The sequence below is a fragment of the Arachis ipaensis genome, chromosome B4 (genome assembly GCF_059453495.1).
Source record: "Arachis ipaensis isolate K30076 ecotype BB chromosome B4, ASM5945349v1, whole genome shotgun sequence".
Lineage (NCBI taxonomy): Eukaryota > Viridiplantae > Streptophyta > Magnoliopsida > Fabales > Fabaceae > Arachis > Arachis ipaensis.
The window spans coordinates 121153486-121176361 of record NC_142439.1 but is presented as its reverse complement, the minus strand read 5'-3'; the positions used below and the strand labels follow the sequence as shown (position 1 = coordinate 121176361).

The window sequence follows — 22876 nt, the reverse complement described above, 5'->3', positions numbered from 1 at the left end:
GTGAGTCAACAAAGGCACCAGATAGCGATGGATATAATATGAATTTTATAAAGAAGTGTTGGGGGGAATTAGGCGGCGAGTTCACTGGAGCGGTGACAGGGTTCTTCCAGTCTGGTAAATTACCTAGTGAGTCGAATGTCACTTGGGTGGCGCTGGCGCCAAAGTTTACTGGTGCAAGAGAAATAAAGGATCTAAGGCCAATTAGTATGGTGGGGTGTGTCTATAAGGTAATATCTAAGATTCTGGTTCAGAGAATGCGGAAGGTAATGCCGGGTCTTGTAGGCAAGACTCAAAGTACGTTCGTGAAGGGCAGGAAAATACATGATGGAGCTTTGATCGCCTGTGAGACTGTGCACTGGTTGAAATCACGAAAAAGGCGCTCCGCGATAATCAAGCTGGACTTCCAAAAGGCTTATGATAGAGTCAAGTGGGCCTTTGTGGATATTGTTTTGCAGAAAATGGGGTTTGGCCAGAGATGGAGAGGATGGATCAAGGAATGTGTATGCTCTGCCTCTATGTCGGTGCTTATCAATGGATCACCGTCAAAGCCATTTAAAATGGAGAGGGGGTTGAGACAAGGAGACCCGCTGTCACCCTTCCTGTTTGTTTTAGTCGTGGATGTTCTGCATAGGATGATTGGCGAGGCAGTGAGGAACGGACGTATCTCTCCGTTGGTGGTTGGGAAGAATAGCATTGAGTTGTCTCACTTGCAGTTTGCTGATGATACTATTCTCTTCTGCCCACCTGAAGAGGAGTCCATCAGAAATTATCAGCGACTTCTGCGGTGTTTTGAACTGATGTCTGGATTGAGCATAAATTTTGAGAAGTCCAACATTATTCCGGTCAACTGTGATAGGTTGTGGGTCCGTAGGATGTGTCTATTATTGGGATGTACGGAGGCGTCCTTACCGATCAGATACCTGGGCATCCCCCTGGGTGCAAATCCGAGAAGGGTGAAGACATGAAAACCCGTAATTGATAAGGTTGAGGAGAAGCTGAGCTTGTGGAAAGCAAAGACTCTGAACAAGGCAGGCAAGCTGGTCCTAATTAAATCGGTGCTTAATAGCCTACCTATTTACTACCTCAGCTTATATAAGATGCCAAAGTCAGTGGCAGAGAAGCTGATTTCTCTACAACGGCAGTTCTTGTGGAGTACAGATGGGGGAAAGCAAGGGTTGCCTCTTGTAAAATGGGAAGTAATTATGGCTCCAAAGAAAGCAGGTGGACTGGGGGTCGGGGATGCAGTTATTCGAAATACAGCACTGCTGTTGTGGTGCTGGAGGTTCTCAAGAGAAGACTGCCCCTTATGGAAGAAAGTGGTCTGCTACTGCACCAATATGGATCCTGCGGTGATGCTGCGTGACCAGCCTGTACCCACACGAGGAGGTCCTTGGAAGGATATCTGTCAGCTTCAAGTCTGTGAGCCGCGACTCAGAGAAAAGATGATAAGCGGGTTGTCTATGGAGCTCGGGAACGGTAGAACGATCCGATTCTGGGAGGATAGCTGGCTGCCTAATGGGGCGTTGAAAGATAAGTTTCCTAGGCTCTTCTCGGTTTCAACCCTTACTGGCGCCGTCGTAGGAGATTGTGGGTTTTGGGATGGATTAGACTGGATTTGGAGTTTCCAGTGGAGAAGGGAGTTGTTTCAGTGGGAGCTGGACCTGGTAAGACAACTTCATGAGACCTTGCAGTCAGCAAAGCCTACAAATGCAAGAGAGGATACGGTGACTTGGAAATTTGATAACACAGGTGTTTATTCAACGACCTCCTTTACACAGATGATGCAGGTGGAAGTCCTTCCGGGTGAAATTACAAGCTATAGCTTCATGCGTGCCATATGGAAAGGGTTCGTCCCTCCAAGGATTGAGCTCTTGTCTTGGTTTGTGCTGGTTGGAAGGGTGAATACTAAGGATCGCCTGTGTAGACTACGTGTTCTTGATCAGAATGACAAGCTGTGTGTGCTATGTTCTAAGTCTGAGGAAACTGTGTTCCATTTGTTTCTTGGTTGTGATATCACATGGCAGGTATGGTGTGCTTGGTTGCATGCGTTTGGAAGGAGTTGGTGCCCTCCCGGTACTCTCAAGGACCACTTCGAAAGCTGGACAAACATGGCAATATGGAAGATTGAGAGAAAGAGGTGGTTCATTGGGTTCTTTGCCGTTGTCTAGACAATCTGGTTAGAAAGGAATAGCAGGCTGTTTTGAAATCACGTGTCCAGTTTGCGGAAAATTATAAACAAGTCTTTTGCGTTTGTCGAGGAATGGATTGGAGGTGAACCCTTTGATTGTTGACACCATATCGAAGATAACTAGGAGTTGTTTTGTAATGCTTATTTTTATGACATTGTAGTATCTTTCTATACTCCACTCTGTTGTGTTGAGCTCCCTTTAATTCAAGAAAAAAAAATTATCCCAAAAAAATGTCATGTCCATGCATGTAATTTTATTTCTAGGAAACATGTTTAATTTTTCAGTAATGTAAATTTTCATAATAATTTTTATTTCGTTGAGATGTTCATAATTGTTGAATTTTTATATTAGATTTTTATTATTAATGAGAAAAGAAAAAAAATGAAAGATTACATAAATGAAAAAACAAACGAGAAAAATAAATGATTATGAAAATGACCAAAATTTTAAGAGAAATAAAAATCATTAATATAAAAATTATAAATAATAAATAAAAAATAATTAAAAATATATTTATCTTTCTATACAAAAGTTTGATTTTTCTTTTTAAATATTAATTTTTTAAGAATTTTGATATTAAAATTTTTTTTAATAATTAAATCTTTCCAATTATTCTGTAGAGTAATTTTTCCAATAATGTATTTTAATATTTAACTCGTGATGCTTCACGCTTGTAATAATTGAATCCACAATTTTTCCACTTATTGCTATTACAGTTACATAATCATCTCTTGTCAGATTTTATTTAATAATGTTATCAATTCTAAGCAATTTTACGTTTTTAAATTCAATCCACCAAATCATTAGTTATACGGATTATTAGCAGCAAGAGATGAACATAGAAAGGAATGAAAAGTATTGTAGCTTGTGAGTTAAGAAATTGAAAGAGTCGGTGAATATGTATTATGCAGAGGAGATACAAGGGTATACATACACAGCAGATGCAATGTAACTACTAACAACCATTCTAACAAACTCTTAACTACACTTTAACTAATTTATAACTGATTTTTTTTTTTTTTGTAATTAGTATTTTTTGTAAACACAAGACCATGTGAAATCTTTGAGGAATCTTAAGATCGTCTTCACTTCATTCCATTGTTGCAACGTAGGTTCTTGCATAAACTGAGACACAATTCACTAAATAAGAAAGATCAGGTCTAGTTGTTGTGAGGTACTGCAACGCTCCACAATTGACTTATACAACCTGGGATCTTTAAACGATTATGAGTCATTCTTGTGAATCTTTAGAGAGGCTATCATAGGAGTTGGCATTGGATTCGCATCAAGCATGTTAGCTCTATCTAATAATTTAATAGCATATTTTTCTTGTGATAAAACTACATTACCATCTTGCTGATATGCTGCTTCAAGACCTAGGAAATAATTAAACTTTCCAAGATCCGTCAAAAGAAAACTGAGTTTAATTTAACAATGAGTTCTTCAATTTCTTGAGCATTGTTTTCTGTCACAACAATGTCATCCACGTATACAAGCATATGTATAAGGAAAGTTCTATGGTGGCATGAAAAGTGGTGGTTAAAAATGACCAAGAGTTGACTAGCCTATAAAAAGAGAAATTTACGACGAATCGCTTAAGTTGAAGAAGACGAATTTACGACACTCCATCTCTCTGCAAGTCTACCGTGCTCCATATGCTCCAGTGCAAGGGATTCGAACCCTTGCCCCTAAAAAAACAAGGAAGATGATCATACCACTAGACTGAGATGCATCTTACTATTATAAATACAAATTATAATATATATAACAATCTTTTATTTTACTTATATTCAATTTATTTTAATTTTAAAGTCACTCATTTTAAAATTAATTATATTTTATTTCGATATGAATTTATTAAATATATACAAATTAAAAAGATAAACAAAAAAATTTTATTAATCACAATTTATTTTTTTTTATGATTATATGATATCTATTAATATTATTTTTTCAATAAATACTTGTAGTATATAATAATAGGTAAAGACTCACATGCAGTTGTCTTCATATGAAGTTAATAGTTAAAAAAATTTAGATGATATTTAGTCAAACTTGTCAAATCATCAAACATTTCTTAAATATCAACTTCACATAAAAACAACTGTATGTGAGTTTTCACCTATAATAATATAATAATACAATAAATATAAACTAATTAATAAAGTATTAAAATTTAAAAATAATAATTATTTTTATAAAAACAAAATAAAAGTACTTATAATAAAAGATAATTAAATTTTATATAATTATTTAATTATACTGGGTTAACCGGTTCGACCAGTGACTCACCGATTGAATCAATGACTCAGTGACCCAGTAACCTTACACCGGTTCGGTTCTGACGTTCATTAGACTGGTGTAAAGCATAATAATTTGCGTGAGTTTAATGCAGGATAGACTCGTAATTACGTTGCCCAAAAGATATTTTTTATGTTTTGGTCTTGCAAGTAAGTGGACAAACTTCAATAAATTATTATGAGCAATGCTAGGGAACCAAAAGGGTATTAGCCAAAAATCAGCCAAATACCTTTCGATGAATTCAAAATCTCTACGAGTTAATATATATGGATGTTTCTTCTGCTAAGTATCAAAATGTTTCTTTTTCATACTAAATGGATGTTCTTTTATATATTTTTCGAATTTTTTTGTATTACAAATGTGAATGTCTCTATTTCTTTAAGAATTTCATATTTTTTTTAAATTGTATAGATATTTAATTATTTTTGCTAAAATATAACTAGATATTTCTTTTGTTAAGTATTAGGATATTTTTTTTCATATTAAATGAATTTTTTTTTATAATTCTGTAATTGTGTAGTTTGCAGTCTCTTTAATCATCAAAACGACACCTAATATCCCAAAACGCAGAGAGCAAACAGCTATAATCCTTGGAAGAGAATTTTGAGGATAAGCCTTGCATGTGCTATAATCCTCAAGAAAAGACCGTGTCTTCCACGGAAGGATCCGGCATAGAAGCCACAGCCCCAAAAGCTGAACCCGGCATGGATTTTTTCACACGGCTTGCGGAAGAGGGTGGAACAAACGGCTCCGAGCTTCCGGAATTCGAAACCGCATGTGCATGCAAGCCAAATGTGTCGGCGTCAAACCGATCAAAAGCATTACTTGATTGTATTGTCCGTGTAGATCCCAATCGTTGAAATCTGAAAGCAAAGCACCACCATCGTCGCCGAATCCATAGGTGAGAGAGAGAGGTTTATGTGTGTAATTGTTGGAGGTGGGTAGGTTAATGTAAAAGAGAAGAGGAAGGCTTTTATAGGTTTTAATTAGGTTTACTTAATTAATTTTAAATTTTTTAAATTTTGAATTTAAAAAATTTAAAATTAATTATTAATATAAATTAATGTGGTTTTGTTTAGTTTTTGACTAATAACCTTTTGGTTCCATATACTTTTCCAATTATTATAGTTTCTATTTTTCTTTTTTCTAATACTGGTCCAATATAAATGTTTATGGATTTGTGAAACAAAACATCTTCTCCATTTACTAAAATTAGCTATCTTTTGTGAAAAAAAAAAAATCTGTTTAGAAAAAAGTTTATAATTTAATTCTAATAAATAAAAAATCTCAATCTGAAAATACAGCAACGATTGAATTTTGTATAATATTTATTATTCAATACTAAATATTTTTTTCTATAATATTTGTATAATAATTAATAGAAAAAAAAAAGTATGATACATATCGAATTTTGTTAATGTTTAAATTAAATAAATTGTAATTTTAACTGCGAAACAAATTTTTATTTTATTTTGCGAGAATATCATTCTTTTATATTGAGTCATTGGGTTATTGGTTCAATCGGTGAGTCACTGGTCGAACCAGTTAACCCAGTATAATTAAATAATTATATAAAATTTAATTATTTTTTATTATAAATACTTTTATTTTGTTTTCATAAAAATAATGATCATTTTTAAATTTTAATACTTTATTAATTAGTTTATATTTATTGTATTATTATATTATTATATTATTATAAGTGAAAACTCACATACAGTTGTTTTCATGTGAAGTTGATATTTAAGAACTGTTAGATGATTTGACAAGTTTAACTAAATATCATCTAAAATTTTTCAACTATTAACTTCATATGAAGACAACTGCATGTGAGTCTTTACCTATTATTATATACTATAAGTATTTATTGAAAAAATAATATTAATAAGTATCAGATAATCATAAAAAAAATAATTTGTGATTAATAAAATTTTTTTGTTTATCTTTTTAATTTGTATATATTTAATAAAATTTATAGTTAAATAAAATATAATTAATTTTAAATTTAAATAAATTGAATATAAGAAAAATAAAAGATTGTTATATATATTATAATTTGTCTATGTTATAGTAAGAAGCATCCCAGTATAGTGGTATAATTATCTTTCTTGTATCTTCGGGGCAAGGATTCAAACCCCCTTTCGAAGCACTTTGAAAACTTTTTCAAATATTACAAGCTTGACACTTGGCAGAGCGCTGGAGGATATGGAGCAATCCTTTTTGAAGCATTTTGGAAAATTTTTTAAATATTACAAGCTTGACACTTGGCAGCGCTGGAGCATATAGAGCACGGTAGACTTGCAGAGAGCTAGATTCGCCTTCAACCGAGCGGTTCGATCCGGTCCAATTCTCACCGAGTTAACCGGAACACTAAGTCAATAACCATCCGATCCAATTCTCACTGGATTAACCGGAACACTAAGTCACTAACCATCAGTCAAAGCACCATCAGTTAAAGTAGAACTCATTGTATCACCATCTATCCTCTTTCTATAGGCTAGTCAACTCTTGGCCATTCTTAGCTACCATTTCCCATACCACCACAACTAGAAAATGGATTAATACAGACAGATTTACAGACAGATTTAGTCTTTATTACAGATGGATTTTTGGTTACCGACGAAATTACCGACGGATTTTGTCCCTCTGTAAAAGCCCCGTCGAAAATTATTTACCGACGGATTTTTTTCGGTCGAAAAATTACAGACGGATTTTTACCAGTTACCAATGGATTTTACCTCTGTAAATTCTCCATCCATTTCCCGAAGATGACAAATTTTTTGACGGATTTTCCGTCTATAATTACAGACAGATTTTTTGACTGTAATTACAGACAGATTTTCAGACGGATTTTCCGTCTGTAATTACAGAAAGATTTTTAGACGAATTTTCCGTCTGTAATTACAGACGGATTTTCTGACAAATTTTCTGTCTGTAATTTGAACTTTGAAAAATTATCTCACTCTGATTACAGACAGAAAATCCGTCTGTAAATCCGTCAGTAAGGTAAAATAGAATTTTTTTATTTTTTCAATTATAAAATAAACTTGTTTTTATACAAAATAAATATAAATTTAATACAAATTTTTATCTAATTTATATTCAAATATTTATAATATTTCAAAAAATAAACAAATTCATCGTATTATCAAACTAAAGAAAAAGTACTATAAACAAGCAAGTCAATATAATTCAAAATATAAACAAAGTGTATTGATACATCAACTATAATAATAAGTAACAAACATACATCAACAAAGTCTATTGAGTAAATTAAAAGTTGTTAATGGGTATCCAAAGGGCTCTAAATGATTTTTCTCATACTAGTAAATTAAAAGACCTATATTGCAAGCAACTCCTATTCAATTTCCTAACTTATTTGAACAATTTTCGCTGCTCTAATAATTAATAGATGAAGTTGGTGAAGGAGGTCCTGTGTTAATTCCACTTATCTCATCTGCAAAATTCACTTCACTTGCTCTTTCTGCTGCTGCTTCTTCTTCATCACTGCTTTTCTCACAAGAAAACTTTGCTTTTTTGTTCCTCAATAAAAATGCCCAGAGTGAGAACATAGACCCTATCATTAATAAATTCAGATAAGTGATCAACAAAATGAAAATTGATATCTTTAAATTAATAATATGCAAAATAACAAACCATATCAAGATTAGCTGGCTAAGCAAATAGCAATTAGCAATGAAGAAATGAAGCTCAACCAAGAGATGCACTATCATATACCAAGGAAAAATACAATTACACCCTAATACAATGGAGGCTACATCATGCTACATTAAAATGTACTCATTCTGAGATCACATTCATGTGGTGTAGACTAAAGTAAACAAAAAGCCAAAATCGTCATATAATCTTTTTAGTTTTCATAGCTTCAATATAGAATTTCTGAAAACAAAGTATAGAAATAAATCAAATGGATGAAAAATGTAAAACACAATCATATGTGAATTGATTTTGGTATCATTCAGGGTGGCAGATCAACATAATTTCACTATTTCATCTATAGAATTTTTTATCTTCACTTTTTTCAGTTCTATGTTAAAAATTGTTCAGCCGCCAAAAATTGGAGAAGGATACAAATCATCTTCGTTGAAGCTAGAATTCGGCACAGAGAAATACAAACCTTGTCAGCGAAGGAAACTTGAGTTCAATTTGATCTGGCAAACTCCTATGTTAAAGTGAACTGCATTTATTGAACTAATCACAAACTTTTGGGTAAATTTTCATCTTAACTTAAAGATTAAAATAATCTGACATCAGACTAATAAAGACTCTACTCAATTAACTGGTCGAGAAAATTAGTGCAGTAATGGTATCAGAAAGATAATTGTGATCCCAGGACAACTCTATTGTTCATCAAGATATGACACTTGGTGAAGAACAGAGTCATACTAGTGGCTGATGTTCTCTCACAGCTTCTTTTCCTTGGTGTTTGATTAGCCTGAACATAAGACGGAAAATATCATAATTTAATCTTTAATTTTGTGAAATCAATTTAAAAAGAAAAATAAACCATTGGCAACATGGTCAATCAAATGCATGAAAAAAAATTGCTAATTGCAAGCAAGTTCTCACCCCCACAGTGTTGGCATCACTTCCATCACTAGAACCCCCAGTATCCACACTGTTCATATCATCAAAAACGTAGTTATCCACAAGCACCTAATAGAATAACTAACTCATGGACTAGTCTTCTAAATAGAGGGATAAAATTTGAGTTTAATCCCACTAAAGAGCATCTGATTTCCCCTCCATGACCCCACAACGTAAGAATTCAAAAAATAAAAAATAAAAAAGAATCTGCAAAAAATTATATAAAAAGAAAACAGACTAACAAACCTCTGTGACAGCTTGTTTTCAGTTCTAAGCTCTGTACTATCAGTATGGCCATTCCCAGTTGACATTGCAAGCCCCTCAAACCCTTTCAGATAGTTTCTCCCACAAGGTCCGACTTAAGAAAGGAATGCTATGCAGCTTTACTGATAACTTACACTTTGAACTTTGAAGACAACATTCTCATACATACCATCTGTGTTTTAGACTTGTTATTATCTCTAATATCATGAGTTCTGTTTCAACCAGAAATTTGTAACCTTGTTTCCATATTCAACTTGGTTTCAGCTCAGTTAAAGAAGGACACTGTGTCAGTTACATTTAAAATAAATGCAACTGAGCTGATTCAAGGAGGTCAGGCAATAGCAAAGCATGGATCTTGGACTCTGCTAAAAGGTGGCATAGTGGCCAACCACTCAAGCCCTGCTGAGATTCTTTTTCAGGTGAAGTGAATTACTTTCTAGACTTAACACCTGTATGTTTCTCAGCTTTAAGAACATGAAAGAAATAGTCAAATGCTCAAATGGTTCTGGTTTTCTTTTATTTAGATATCTTTCGAATTTTGTGAAGTGAAACTGATTCAACTATGCAAACCAAGAACTCAAAGGTGGAAATATGGAATGATTCAACTATGCAAACCTCGGATTAGTATCTAAATTGGACCGATCAACGGTAGGTAAACCTAGTAAAAATCGGCCATTTTGTGTCAAACCGGTCTTCAACCCTTGCATTTTTGGAATTAATTCTAAAATGGTACCACGAGGATACGAACCTGCAACATGAAAGATTAGCACGCATAGCCTAAACATTGCACCAGCCTTGCATTTGCTTTTGTATGAGCTAATTAATATATATATTACGTAAAAATTATATATAATTAAGGACCGAAAAGATTTTATGATAATAAAATAAATATATATAAATATTTGAATTATCTAGGTCCACAAACAGAATCAAAGGAAACACATTTGACATTTCAGTATATTAGTTTCTCTTATTCTATTGTGAACTATTGATTGATATCATTACAGTAGAAGCCAAACATTCATGGGCAAGAAACAAGACAAGCTCCAATTTTTCATAAACCATGAAATAAATTGCATGAAAGTAGCTAGACTTACAATAAGAATGGCAGGATGAGTATAAACCCCTCCAGGTGAATAAAGTGCTGCATAAGGTGGCATCATAGGCTGAAAGAAATAGAAAAAGTTGGCAACTTAGATCTGGCAAATTGTCAGCAAAACACCAATAAAACTAAACCTTGAGTTCAATTTGAAGAAGGAAACTTGTGAAAAAACAAGATTGGAACAATAGCAGTTCATCAGGTCACAAGAAGTAGATGAGATGGTTCTACTAATCAGTGGTCAGCAATTCCAGTAAAAGCAGAAGCAAGATATACTAGGATTGCATGGCTGCCAAAAAAAAAAACAAGATTAATTCCACCACTTACATAAGCATTGTAAAAAAACACAAATTCACGTATTTATAAAGTGAATTACACAAATTAGACTAACAGAACCAAAAAGTGAACAGAATGGAGGATACTTGAATAAAATACATGTCATGTTTTAGATTTAAATTAGGATATCCCAACATGTTTCCTTCATTTTGATAGCCATGATGTACATAAATAACCTTGACAATAACCTTGACAACCCAGTGATAACCAACAGGTGCAATGGAGCACCGCCATAAGCATTAAAATAAGAAAGGAGGGTTAAAAAGCATGGTTCCTTATCAAGAATTACCTCTCGAAGAGCTTCAAGTTTCCATGAACAATAGCCGGAACTTTCTGCAGATAACTATTGCAAGAACTCATCGGATTGCTTCCCAGTCTCAACAACCTCTCTCTCACACCCCTGCACAAAAACTCGAGTTATAAAAAGCAGCAAAGGAACAATAAAAAGACAAGGAGGTTTTAATTGAGTAAATGATTCTTATAGCATACCTCGTAAACTGAGATTCTTGCAACATGTGGTCCATTCTATTCCAAAAGAAGTTTCTTTTTTCTGGGAAAGAGAATATCAGTCTCAGAGAAGAAACACTGTCCTATAGTAAAAGGAATTGAGCAAACTAATATCACAGCAAATGAAACTCAAGTTCCTATAGTAAAAGGAATGATGAATGAAAACACAAAAATCGGCATTGAATATCAGTAGCAACAAAGCATAGAATTCAGGGTTAGTTGAAGAACCTGGCATGTTTGAGACAAAGCCACCTCTGTTCTCAATGCTGCCCCGCTCAGTATTAGGTTCATGGTCAGTAGTCATCTGTACAGCCTCCCCTCCCCTTGACAGAACTTGCAACATAAAAATAATTAATTAAGAGTGAAATATCAAGAATAAAGATACATATTACTACTTATGTATGCATAAAAGAAAAGCACAGCAGTGAAGAAAACAGAGACTGAATCTAAATTCAAAAATGGAGACTCAATTGAAGATACTAGTATAATTACTACGAGCAGAAGCTAGTCACTAATGCCTAAACACCACAAAAGAAGCAAAATCAAAGCCAGATTGAGGCCTAATCAATTTTCAAAACCTAATCTAATCCTATTTTAACAACCTAAAAATCCACTAATCAGAAAACAAATCTAACCAGATCGCTTGTCCCTCACAACTCTCGCCATGTTAAACGAAGGGAATCTTGTGAAGGCCTTCGACAAAACGTCGTCGTTCACCTCGTTCCCTAGGTCACCACAGAACAAGCGATGGTCGTTCTCCGGCCACTCGGCCAGCGAGGGATCCTCCCACGTCTGCCCGGCGGCACGGCGGGGAACTGCCTTTCACTTCGCGTCGGTTTTGTGGTCGACGTCGCTGCTGGCTATGGCGGCCTTCACGCTCTCGAGAGCCTCCGGGGTGATGGTCTGGGCGTCGCGCTGGAAGAGTTACTGAGCGTCGCGCTGGAATTGGTGGTGGTGTGACGGTGGAGGAGGATAGCTGTATGCGGCAACAGCGGGGCAGCGGCGACGGTGGGAGGAGGGGGACGAAGGGGTGGGGCGTAAGGCGGTTGTTGAAGGTGGAAGGGGGTGGGGAAGTAAGAGGGATCGGAGGACTAGGTGAATTGAGACGAGGAGGAGAAAGATGAGGAAGGGTTTGCCATGGAATTTGATCGATCTATTTGGGATCAAAATTAGGGTTTGTTATCAGACACATGTTAGAAGTTCAGTGTTTATTTCTTTTGATTTGTGTGCTGGAAATGGGGCTCGGGGCAATGGTAGGTTTAGTTTATTATTTCCGACGGAAAAATTTAAATTACAGACAGATTTTTCATCTGTAATAATTTCATAAAATGCAGTATTTTTGTCTATTTATTACAGACGGATTTTTCGTCTGTAATTATTTTCCACACAAAAAATTAATTTTTCCGACAGAATTATCGACGGATTCTTTTTTCTGTCTGTAATTTATGCTAATTCATTTTTTTATTTTCCGACAAAAAATCTCTCTGAAATTTTGTCTATATTTCCGTGGGATATAATCCGTCGAAAATATCCATCTGTAATAACTAGTTTTCTAGTAATGTTTCTAAAATGGTAAAAGGAATGCTTTAAGAATGTGTTATTTGTCTTTATTTTCCTCTCCCAACCCAGTACGTCAAAAATCAATCTACTACATATCTGAACTCTATTTAACAGTTTATCATGTGTCGTCAATGGATTACTGATGTATAAAGTGAAATTTGAACTTCTAACACTTGTTTAAGTGAATGAGTGAGCTAACAACTCGACCAACCCAAATTGATCAAGAACTAATTTATTACAGATCAGAACTCCATATAAAGATTTGTTCCTCACTAATGATTTATTGCATGCAAAAGTCAAAATTTAATCTCTTAACACATGTTTAAGCAGATAATTAAACTAACCACTCTACCAATTTAAATTAGTTTTATGAGTCACTCGTGAATATACAATAACAACAAGCTGCAATGAGTGATAGACATTTTTCATCTATTGGTTTTAATTATCAATTTATTTACTTCTCTTTTTATTTGATTTTATCACTCAAAATCAATTCCATTACTTTTTCTCTCATCACCGTAGCTTTATATACATGATTCAATTTAAAACTTATTGTATATCTATATTTGTGCACATTTTTTAAATGATATTTAAATATTAATTTTCTAAATAAATCTTTACTTTTTCCTAAGATGTGTGTTCATTTTGGTTTCAATTAAGATATTTTTTTAAGAAAAAACTAATACATGCTAGATACTTTTCCTGTTATGCATTTTTAATTATTTTATAAATTATATATAAATAATTGGTGTGAAAGGGGCAATAATAAAAATAGTTTTGCTTTGAAGTAAATATCTGTTGTATTAAAAAAAATGCTTAGTCATAGCATTGTATCATTGTACATGTTTTGATTATAAAAAAAAAAGTTTTATTATACATATTTAATGTAATATTTATAATTTCACACATACATATAAAATTGCTTAAAAACATACTTTAAGAAATACTTTGAAATAAACAGCTATTCTTAAACAAAAAATGCTAATAAAGTGTTACGTCCTCTTCTCTTCTTATAGATGGCACAAACTTGGGATAAGGAGGAAGGAAAACCTAACTAATTGATGGCAGAATTACCAAGGTTGCGAAAATCGAACCGGTCAATAAACCGGTGAAATTACTGGTTCACGGTTTAATGGTTTGATCGGGGTTTAACTGGGGTTCAACCGATTTAATTAAATATTAAATAAAATTATTTAAAATTTAATATATAATTTTAAATATTTGAATTTCAATAAATTTTAACCTAATAAAATTTAAAATTCAATATATAACCTAATAATCAAAACTAACCATCAATTCAGTAACAACCACCAACCATTGAATTTGCAAACAAAATTTAAATTTGGAACAAACATAATCAGAATTTGAAAAAAACAAACAGAATTATAAAAACATATAAAATCAAACAAACAAACTACCAAATCAAACTGCAGTAACATAAAAAACAGAACAAAAACAAAATCTAAAACTTAAAAAACAGAATTACAAAAACCTGATTAATTCATTTAATTAACAAAATGAAAAAAGCTAAAAAAGCAGAAGACAGGAATGAACGGAAATTAAATGCAGAAGATAGCAATCAAAAACCAACAATTAACCTAGAAAAACAAGCTAACAATCAACTTAATTAAATAAAAAAAAAAGCAATTAACTACCAAAAATGAAACTGAAGCAGGGTAGGGATGAAGGCTTACAAACTCAGAATTCAGTAACTCAAAATATCCAGAAATTAGCAACCTCAGAATAAAAAATCAAAAAACCAAATAAAAGTACAAAACAAGCAACGTTAAATTGAAGACCGGCGGCGAAGGAGGAATCCAAGTGACGGCGACAGAAGAGGGGAAGTGAGATCGGGCAGAGTGGATCGAAGACAGACTTGACGCGCGCGAGAGGGGGATCGACGATGAAGATGGAGACACGATTTCAGGGTGGCCGATGACGACGAGGAAAGAGGTGGCAACGCCAACAGCGAGCATACCTGGCGACGCGAGGTGAAGCGATCCAGGAGAAGAGAATCGCGACCGCGGAGCTCAACGCTGGCTGAGGAGAAGAGTTCGTCAGTAACAGCGGCGCTGGTCACTGGCTGCTGCTGTTGGCGGTCTGGGAGGGAGAGAGCTGCTAGGGTTTCATGAGATCAGAGAGAGAGAGAGGGGCTGAGTGGTGATGGGTCATTGCCTCGTGGGTGTGTGCTAGAGAGAGGGGGGTTAATATATTTAATATTTTTGTTTTATTTTTTTAAATTGAAAACCCGAAAAAATCGTCCGGTTCAAGCGGTTCACCGATTAACCGCCGATTTAATTGGTTTCTTTACCGGTTTTTTACTAAACGGTTTTTATCTTAACCGAACCGACTAGAAGACCGATTTCCGGTTAATCTAGTTGAACCGGCCAGTCCGGTTCGATTTTCAGAACACTGAGAATTACACGAATCATAGAATTTTAAATAAGTGGTTGAGGTCATGGTGCAATGGTAATTAATTTTTTCTTCATAATAAGTAATTATAGTCGGATTTAAAATTTGTCCAAGACCAAGTAGTGAATAAAAATTCTTAAATCTTATTTCTCCAAAGAAAGTGGATGGACTTGGAATTAGAGGTTCCCTTTGTGTGAACTGTGCTCTAATAAGCAAACTAATTTCGCAATTGTTGAATTGTAGAAATAAACTCTGGATCCAGACTATAGTTGGTAAATATTTAAAGAATCAATCTATTTTGTTGAATTGTAGAAATAAACTCTACCTTACATTCACGTATTTGATACAGATTTAACTCTTGGTGATATATATTTGGCGATGAAACTCTAATTCCAATAAGAGCTATAATGCTAGAGATGACTATCTTTGACTTTTGAGATGTTCTTATAATTGGAATTGGGTCTGGCACTCAAAAATTTCAGCGAAGATAAAATTTACGGTCTAACTTTGTATCCATTAAGCTCTACCTATGGCTGTTTTTCATGCTAGAAGGGGTCTAACGAACTATGATATATATCTGCCCCATCAGGTGTTATGAGGATAGAGAGACTGTAGTGCGTGCCCTTTTTAATTGCAAGAAAGTGAAAGCAATCTGGAGTCTTCTTGGAATTACTAAGCATATTAGAGAGATGGCTCGGAATGCAAATAGTTGGAGCAGATGCCAAAGAAATTTTATTGTCTGAAAAATTTTCTGATCTTGGCAGACTTATGCTGGATCTGGAGACACAGAAATGATATTTCAATCCAATAGATGCCTGTCTGATGAGAAAGTAGTTACTAAAGCTAGAAATTTGGCACAAGAGAAATACAACTTCAATAAATTGTAAACCTCCTCTTGAGGGAGTTTTCAAGATCAATTGTAACTCAAGTATATTCTGAGATGGGTGAAGCGGGTTATGGATGCATCATCAGGAGTTCTGCGGGGACGTGAGTAAAGGCTTGTACTAGATCCTTGCCGTTTTGAAGTATCTTCCACTGTGAGCTCTGTGTTACGGAGGGGTTTGATCTTAGCGTGGGAGTGCGGGTTTACGGATATTATCTGTGAGACGGATTTTTTAGAGGTCTTTCGAATTGCTCTAACAGTAGTGCTAGGGGCTAATAGATTTTTAATTTTTGGGCCAGCAAACAACCAGCATTGGTATTTTTTATCAGCATATAGAAAACGTGAGTACACACTCTTTACCTCACACGCTCTTCATCTTCGTAAAATCTCACACTCTCTCTCGATACTCTTGCAGTGCGCCCTCTTTCTTGCTCTCAACGTGAATCAACCTTCTTGAGTTCGCTGTTCATCGCCAATAGCGTCTCCAATAGCAACGGCGTTACTCTCTGCGGTAGCATCTCTCAGCTCTCTATACATTTTCTTTCGTTTCTATTGATGCATTATGTTTCTGCAAGGTTAAAATTTGTATCACTGAAAAATTTTAATGTGGAGGTTAATTAGTTTTAATTTTTGTTCATTTATTATTTTTTGCAACTCTTTGCTTCTCGCTTTCATTTCTAGTGTATTTGAGCTTTGGCATATATATTTTATATGCAGTAACTGGAAAAACTGCATCAAGAAGTCAGACCATGCAACCAAAATAGATTGGCTTAGCATCATTGTAATATTGATCTCCTTATTGTTTAATTCAAATTTAAATTGTCATAGAACTGCTCTTTAAATTTGGCAGCTGTAAACTTATATATATATAGTTCTATTGTATATTTGATCCTGAATCTCTGTCCTAAATAAAATGTTCATTACTGATGTCATCATTCTATATCCATTCAAAATATGCAAGGAAAAACTCATAATGGCACCCAAAATTATGACTCAACATTTTCTGTCTATTCATGAAAATCTTTAAGTATTCTATAATAAAAATATCTTTTGATTTTAATTTTAATTCATCATATCTTATTTATGAAACTTAGGTACTTTTAATTTATAAATCTTTGAAAAAAATTCATTATGTCATTATCTCAGTTACTTAACTGGTTTTTGACAATGGCTATTGTTGGCAGAGCTTTGTTGTGGCAATATTAGCAATCATTACTGATGCGTTATGCTTCTGGTCGAAAATGTACAATCGATTTGTAATGTGACTAGGTTTTTTATTTGTGTTTGTGCTAATAATACATTTTATTGGTTAATCAAGTAATACATCAATTGACTATTATTTTATTATTATTTTTTTTTTGCATCCAATAAATTGACATATGTACTTTCATAAAACATGATTAATATGCAGTGATTATTTGAAATGAAAAATGTAACACCCTACCATATAGAGTCTTATGCTTAAGTCATAATTCAGAGATGGCAAGGTATTACGACCTCTAAAATAAAAATTTAGTACGTATAGTAGTATGAATGATTGATTATAACTAGGAGTCTTTATAGAAAAAGGGGTAAACAAAAACCGTAACTCGAAAGCGCAACACTCCGATCGATAACGTAGCGAACAAGAATAAGACAACGCGAGATTATATATATACAAAGGAGTGTCAAAAACAGGAATATCAAGACTCAAAATCCGGATGCGAAGATAACCGGTCCGAGCATAGTAATATATACATATAATAAAATAAGGAAACCCCAAAGGGACACAAATACAGGAACCTATTCTCCAAAACCTCCTATAAGAGGAGTCATCACAGTTTGTATTATTTAATGGAGATAAAAGTATCTAAACAAGATATATAAACCAAAACAGAGTCCCAAGAACAAGGATCTTCGCTAATCCAGAAGTCTCCAGCATGCTTCAGCGAGAAACCTCACGTCCTGCATCTGAAAACCACAAAATCCGCATGGGTGAGAACCAGAGGTCCCCATCATGGTAACAGCTTCCACATATATAATACATAATAATAGAGGAAAGCCGAAGGCAATCCTAGAACTTCCTCCAGATAATATCAAAGCTTATAAACAAGCTAAACCATATGTGGCGACTGACTAAAGACTCTTCAGTCTAACAAATACTTCCCTTTCCAATTCCTTCACACCTCCCAACCACCAGCAGAAGTATAATATAGCAAACACAGTTATATCAGACAAGAGATTTACAATTAGGAATAAATAAGGCATTTAGACAATTAGCAAGTAATATGCAGTCAAATAGGCAATCTCAAACAATTCATGTAGTATGCTTATGATGCATGCCTGTCCCTAGTGGCTGATGATATCATCTGTCGGTTATAGAGCCAACCCGACAAGTCCTAGTAGCTAACCATTGGACTGTCCCTCTGTCGCGCATCCCCAACTCGAGTTATACTCATCATAAACGTGATCATAATCATGATCCATATCCATCACCCTCACTGGTGAATATTTACGGGGGCGAGCTCATCCGGGCCTTTCACAGTGCCCGGCCACACTTACGATATAGGGTCAACAGAGCTTCGAGTCTCAACCTGGAGCACGTGGTGGCTAGCCACTCCTTCCCCCCAGGGAAACCCTCATCTCCGATGGTGAAAGTGCAAACATTCACAATTTATTCAACAGCATATATGCATTTATACTTAGCCATAATCATGGCTTTGCCGTAACACGACAATAATCTAGCCATCCGGCTCACGGTTAAATCCATAACCAGCCAATTCATTAACAATTACGGCCCTTCGGCCCATGGCATAACAAGCACTTCCACCGCCATCCTCCGCATCTCACATAATCATCTTTGATCCTCAATGATCATTCATTTTTCCCCTTGCTTCACTCGCAAGTTATCACATTCACTAGCCCTTTTTCTCATGCTAGGCATATCATAATGATTCAAGACATAAGTGGTGAGATCGGAGGCTTAGAAGTATGAAATTTGGCTTTTAAAACTCAAAAATCAACTTCGGGATGAAAACAGGGCCACGCGTACGCGCACTCCACGCGCACGCGCGGATGGCCTTAAAACTCATTGACGTGCAAGCGTCACATGCACGAACGCGCGCATTGAAAATTAGCCAAACGGCGCGCACGCGTCAGCCACGCGTACGCGTGGGTACTCTTATGCCCCAGGCACAAAACTGGCACAACTCTCTGGAAAATGGCTGGGCATTCGATGCAGCGCATCGACGCGCTCGCGTGGATGGTGCTTTCTCGAAGAACGGCGCGTACGCGCCAAGTGCGCCTATGCGCGGGGGGTCATTCTGCTAAAAATTTTCTAAGTTAAAACTGCAGAATTCACAGATTCAACCCCCAATCTTCTGACGGACATAACTTCCTCATTTTAAATCGTTTTTCACCCGTTCTTCGAACTGCATGGACATCCCGGATCCAATTTCATTTCTAAATAGATTTGGCACAAATCAGAGATCCGTAGTCCAAGCTATGTCCCGTCAAAGTATGCCCAAAAACCATGTTTTCATACAAAACCATAAAGTGCCATTTTCAAAACAAGCCATTTTCAATTCTTTTCAAAATCAATCAAAACATGCCAATTCCATCCCTTTTCTTTGAAATCAATCAAAATGTACCAAAATCAACATCAAGCCATCCTCAACTCACACATTGACATTTTACCAAAATTCCCAAAATCACATCCAACCATTTTAACACTTCTCAATCCAATGGCTAAAGGGCAAACACAATATCATGTCATACATCCTTCCTCATCCCAATTTCCAATAATACCATTTTCAATCAACCATTATTATACATGATCAACATCATACTCACCATCAACATGGTACCACCCATCAATTCAACCTCAATCATCCATCAAGCATATATCACAACATGCATTTCTCATATATCACACAATCAAGGCATCAATATTCATAATCACATATATGAACACATCATATATCTCAACCATTCAACAACACCAACAATTCAATGCCTATCTTAGGGCCTCTAGCCTAAGTATTTCCTACCACATTACATATTAGATACGGGAAACCGAAACCATACCTTAGCCGATTTCCCAAGCTCAACCGGAGCACTTCCAAACCACTTGTCCACAAGCTCTCAAGGTTTCAACACCTCCAAGAACAGATTTTGTCACACAAAACCCTCTCCCAAGCTTTCCAAAATCACCAATCAAGCTCGAATATTCACATATACACAACCTAAGCCACAATCATCATACCAAAACACAAGAGCTCAACACCCACAACCACAAGTTCAACATTCTCACTAGGGTTTGAGATATCTTACCTTACTCAAGGTCCAAGGAGATAAGATTAATCTATTCCTTCAAGAGAGTTGGGTCCTATAACATCAAAGAGCCCAAATCTCAACATTTTTGCTCATGAAACTCGAAATCAAGGTTGGAAATTCGAAGAGCAAAACGTGGCTTACCTCAAGATTGATTGTATGGGTTTTGTAGAGCTCTCCGCGGTGAACGCGTGGCCATAAACGGAGCGGCAATCGGAGCTCTAGATCAAAAGTTATGGTGGTTTGAAGATCAAGTGAGAGATAGAACTTGAGAGAGTGTTCTTCTCCTCCCTCACTCCATTTCAGTGTGTGTGTGTGTGTTTAATGAGGAGAGAGAATGCTGAAAACTAGGGTTTTGGTTTAGTTATGTTGGGCCAAGGGCACACTTTGGGTCCGGTCGGCCAGGTTTGGCCCGTTCGGTCCAATCTTGGTCCGATTTCCATAAAATTGGTACCGAAATTCTCGTCTCAAACTCCTCTATCACATTAAGCCATAAAAATAACATTTTTGGCTTTCTAGAATAAATTCTCATTTATGGTTAATTAGCCGTTAATTAATCGGGTTTTACATTCTACCCACCTAATTGGGAATTTTGCCCACAAAATTCAAATAAAATTACCTGAGAATAAGTGCGGATAATCCGTACGCATCTCCGACTCAAGTTTCCAAGTGTGTTCCTCAACACCGCCTCGACTCCATGCCACTTTGACTAATGAAACCTCTTTTCCACGCAATCGTTTAATACTAGTATCATCAATTCTGACTGGAGCCACTGGAAGCGTCAAATCTTCCCTTAACTGAACCGATTCGGGTTCTAACACAAGGCTAGCATCAAGGGTGTACTTCCGAAGCTGCGACACGTGAAACACGTCGTGCAGGTTCGAAAGATGAGGTGGTAGAGCCATCCGATACGCCACCGGTCCGACCCTCTCCAAGATCTGAAATGGACCAATGTATCGAGGATTCAAATTCTTCGCTTTAATCGCCCTACCTACTCCTGTGGTCGGAGTAACCTTCAGGAAAACATGATCTCCTTCCTCAAATTCCAAGGGCTTCCACCTCTGATTGGCGTAACTCTTTTGGCGACTCTGCGCCGTAAGCATCCTATCTCGGATTTTCTTGACTTGTTCAGTGGTCTCAGCTATCATTTCCGGCCCCAACAAGCCTTTCTCTCCAGCTTCATACCAACATAGCGGAGATTGACATTTCCTCCCATACAATGCCTCATACGGAGCCATTCCGATGCTCGCATGGTAACTGTTATTGTATGCAAACTCCACTAACGGCATATACCGATCCCAACTTGCCGGTTGATCCAAAACACAAGCTCTCAACATATCCTCTAGGGTTTGGATCGTCCTCTCGGATTGACCATCTGTTTGAGGATGGTAAGCTGTACTCAAGCTTAATCGGGTCCCAAAAGCTTTCTGAAATGCACCCCAGAACCTCGAAGTGAAACGAGGATCTCTATCAGAGATTATAGTAGCAGGTACACCATGAAGTCTCACAATCTTCTTTATGTATAACCGTGCTAGATCCTCAAGGGTGTAAGTCATCCGAATGGGCAAAAAGTGAGCTGACTTCGTCAGTCGGTCCACAATCACCCAGATAGCATCAAAACCAGTCCTAGTCCTTGGCAATCTCGACACAAAGTCCATTGCAATACTTTCCCACTTCCATTGCGGAACCTCTAAAGGTTGCAACATCCCGGAAGGTTTTTGATGTTCAATCTTTACCTTTTGACAAGTTAAGCACTTTGAAACATATTCCACCACATCATTCTTCATACCCGGCCACCAAAACATCGCCTTTAAATCATGGTACATCTTAGTACTTCCCGGGTGAATGGAGAATCCGCTTTTGTGTGCCTCCTTTAAGATATCTTGCCTCAAAGTGCCAACATCCGGCACAATGATCCTACCCTTGAATCTCCATAACCCATCTTTTTCTTCCGACACTCTCCACTGTTTTCCTTGCTCGATAGCCGGTAACACCTTCCATAACGCTTCATCGTTTTCATGAGTCTTTAGGAGTTCGGACTTAAAGTCACTCGAGATCTCTAATCGGCTCAAACACAAGGTTCCAGATACTTATTGAGCACCAATTTTTAGACTCTCGAATCCCTTGAGCAACTTCTCCTCTTGAAGCATCATCCAAGCCGCATATAACGACTTCCGACTTAACGCATCCGCCACTATATTCGCTTTTCCCGGATGGTAATTCAACTCAAAGTTGTAGTCCTTCAATAATTCCATCCACCTTCTCTGCCTCATATTAAGCTCTTTCTGATCAAAGAGGTATTTCAAGCTCTTGTGATTGGAGAAGACTTGGAACTTAACCCCATAGAGATAATGCCTCCACACTTTCAAGGCAAACACAACAGCAGCGAGTTCCAAATTGTGCGTA

At 36.0% G+C, this 22876-nt stretch overlaps 1 pseudogene; it reads right to left on the bottom strand.

Moving 5' to 3' along the window:
- Window positions 1–11934: 11934 nt before the first annotated feature.
- On the bottom strand, window positions 11935–12443 carry LOC148569001 (uncharacterized; annotated as a pseudogene).
- Between the last annotated feature and the right edge of the window lie 10433 nt (window positions 12444–22876).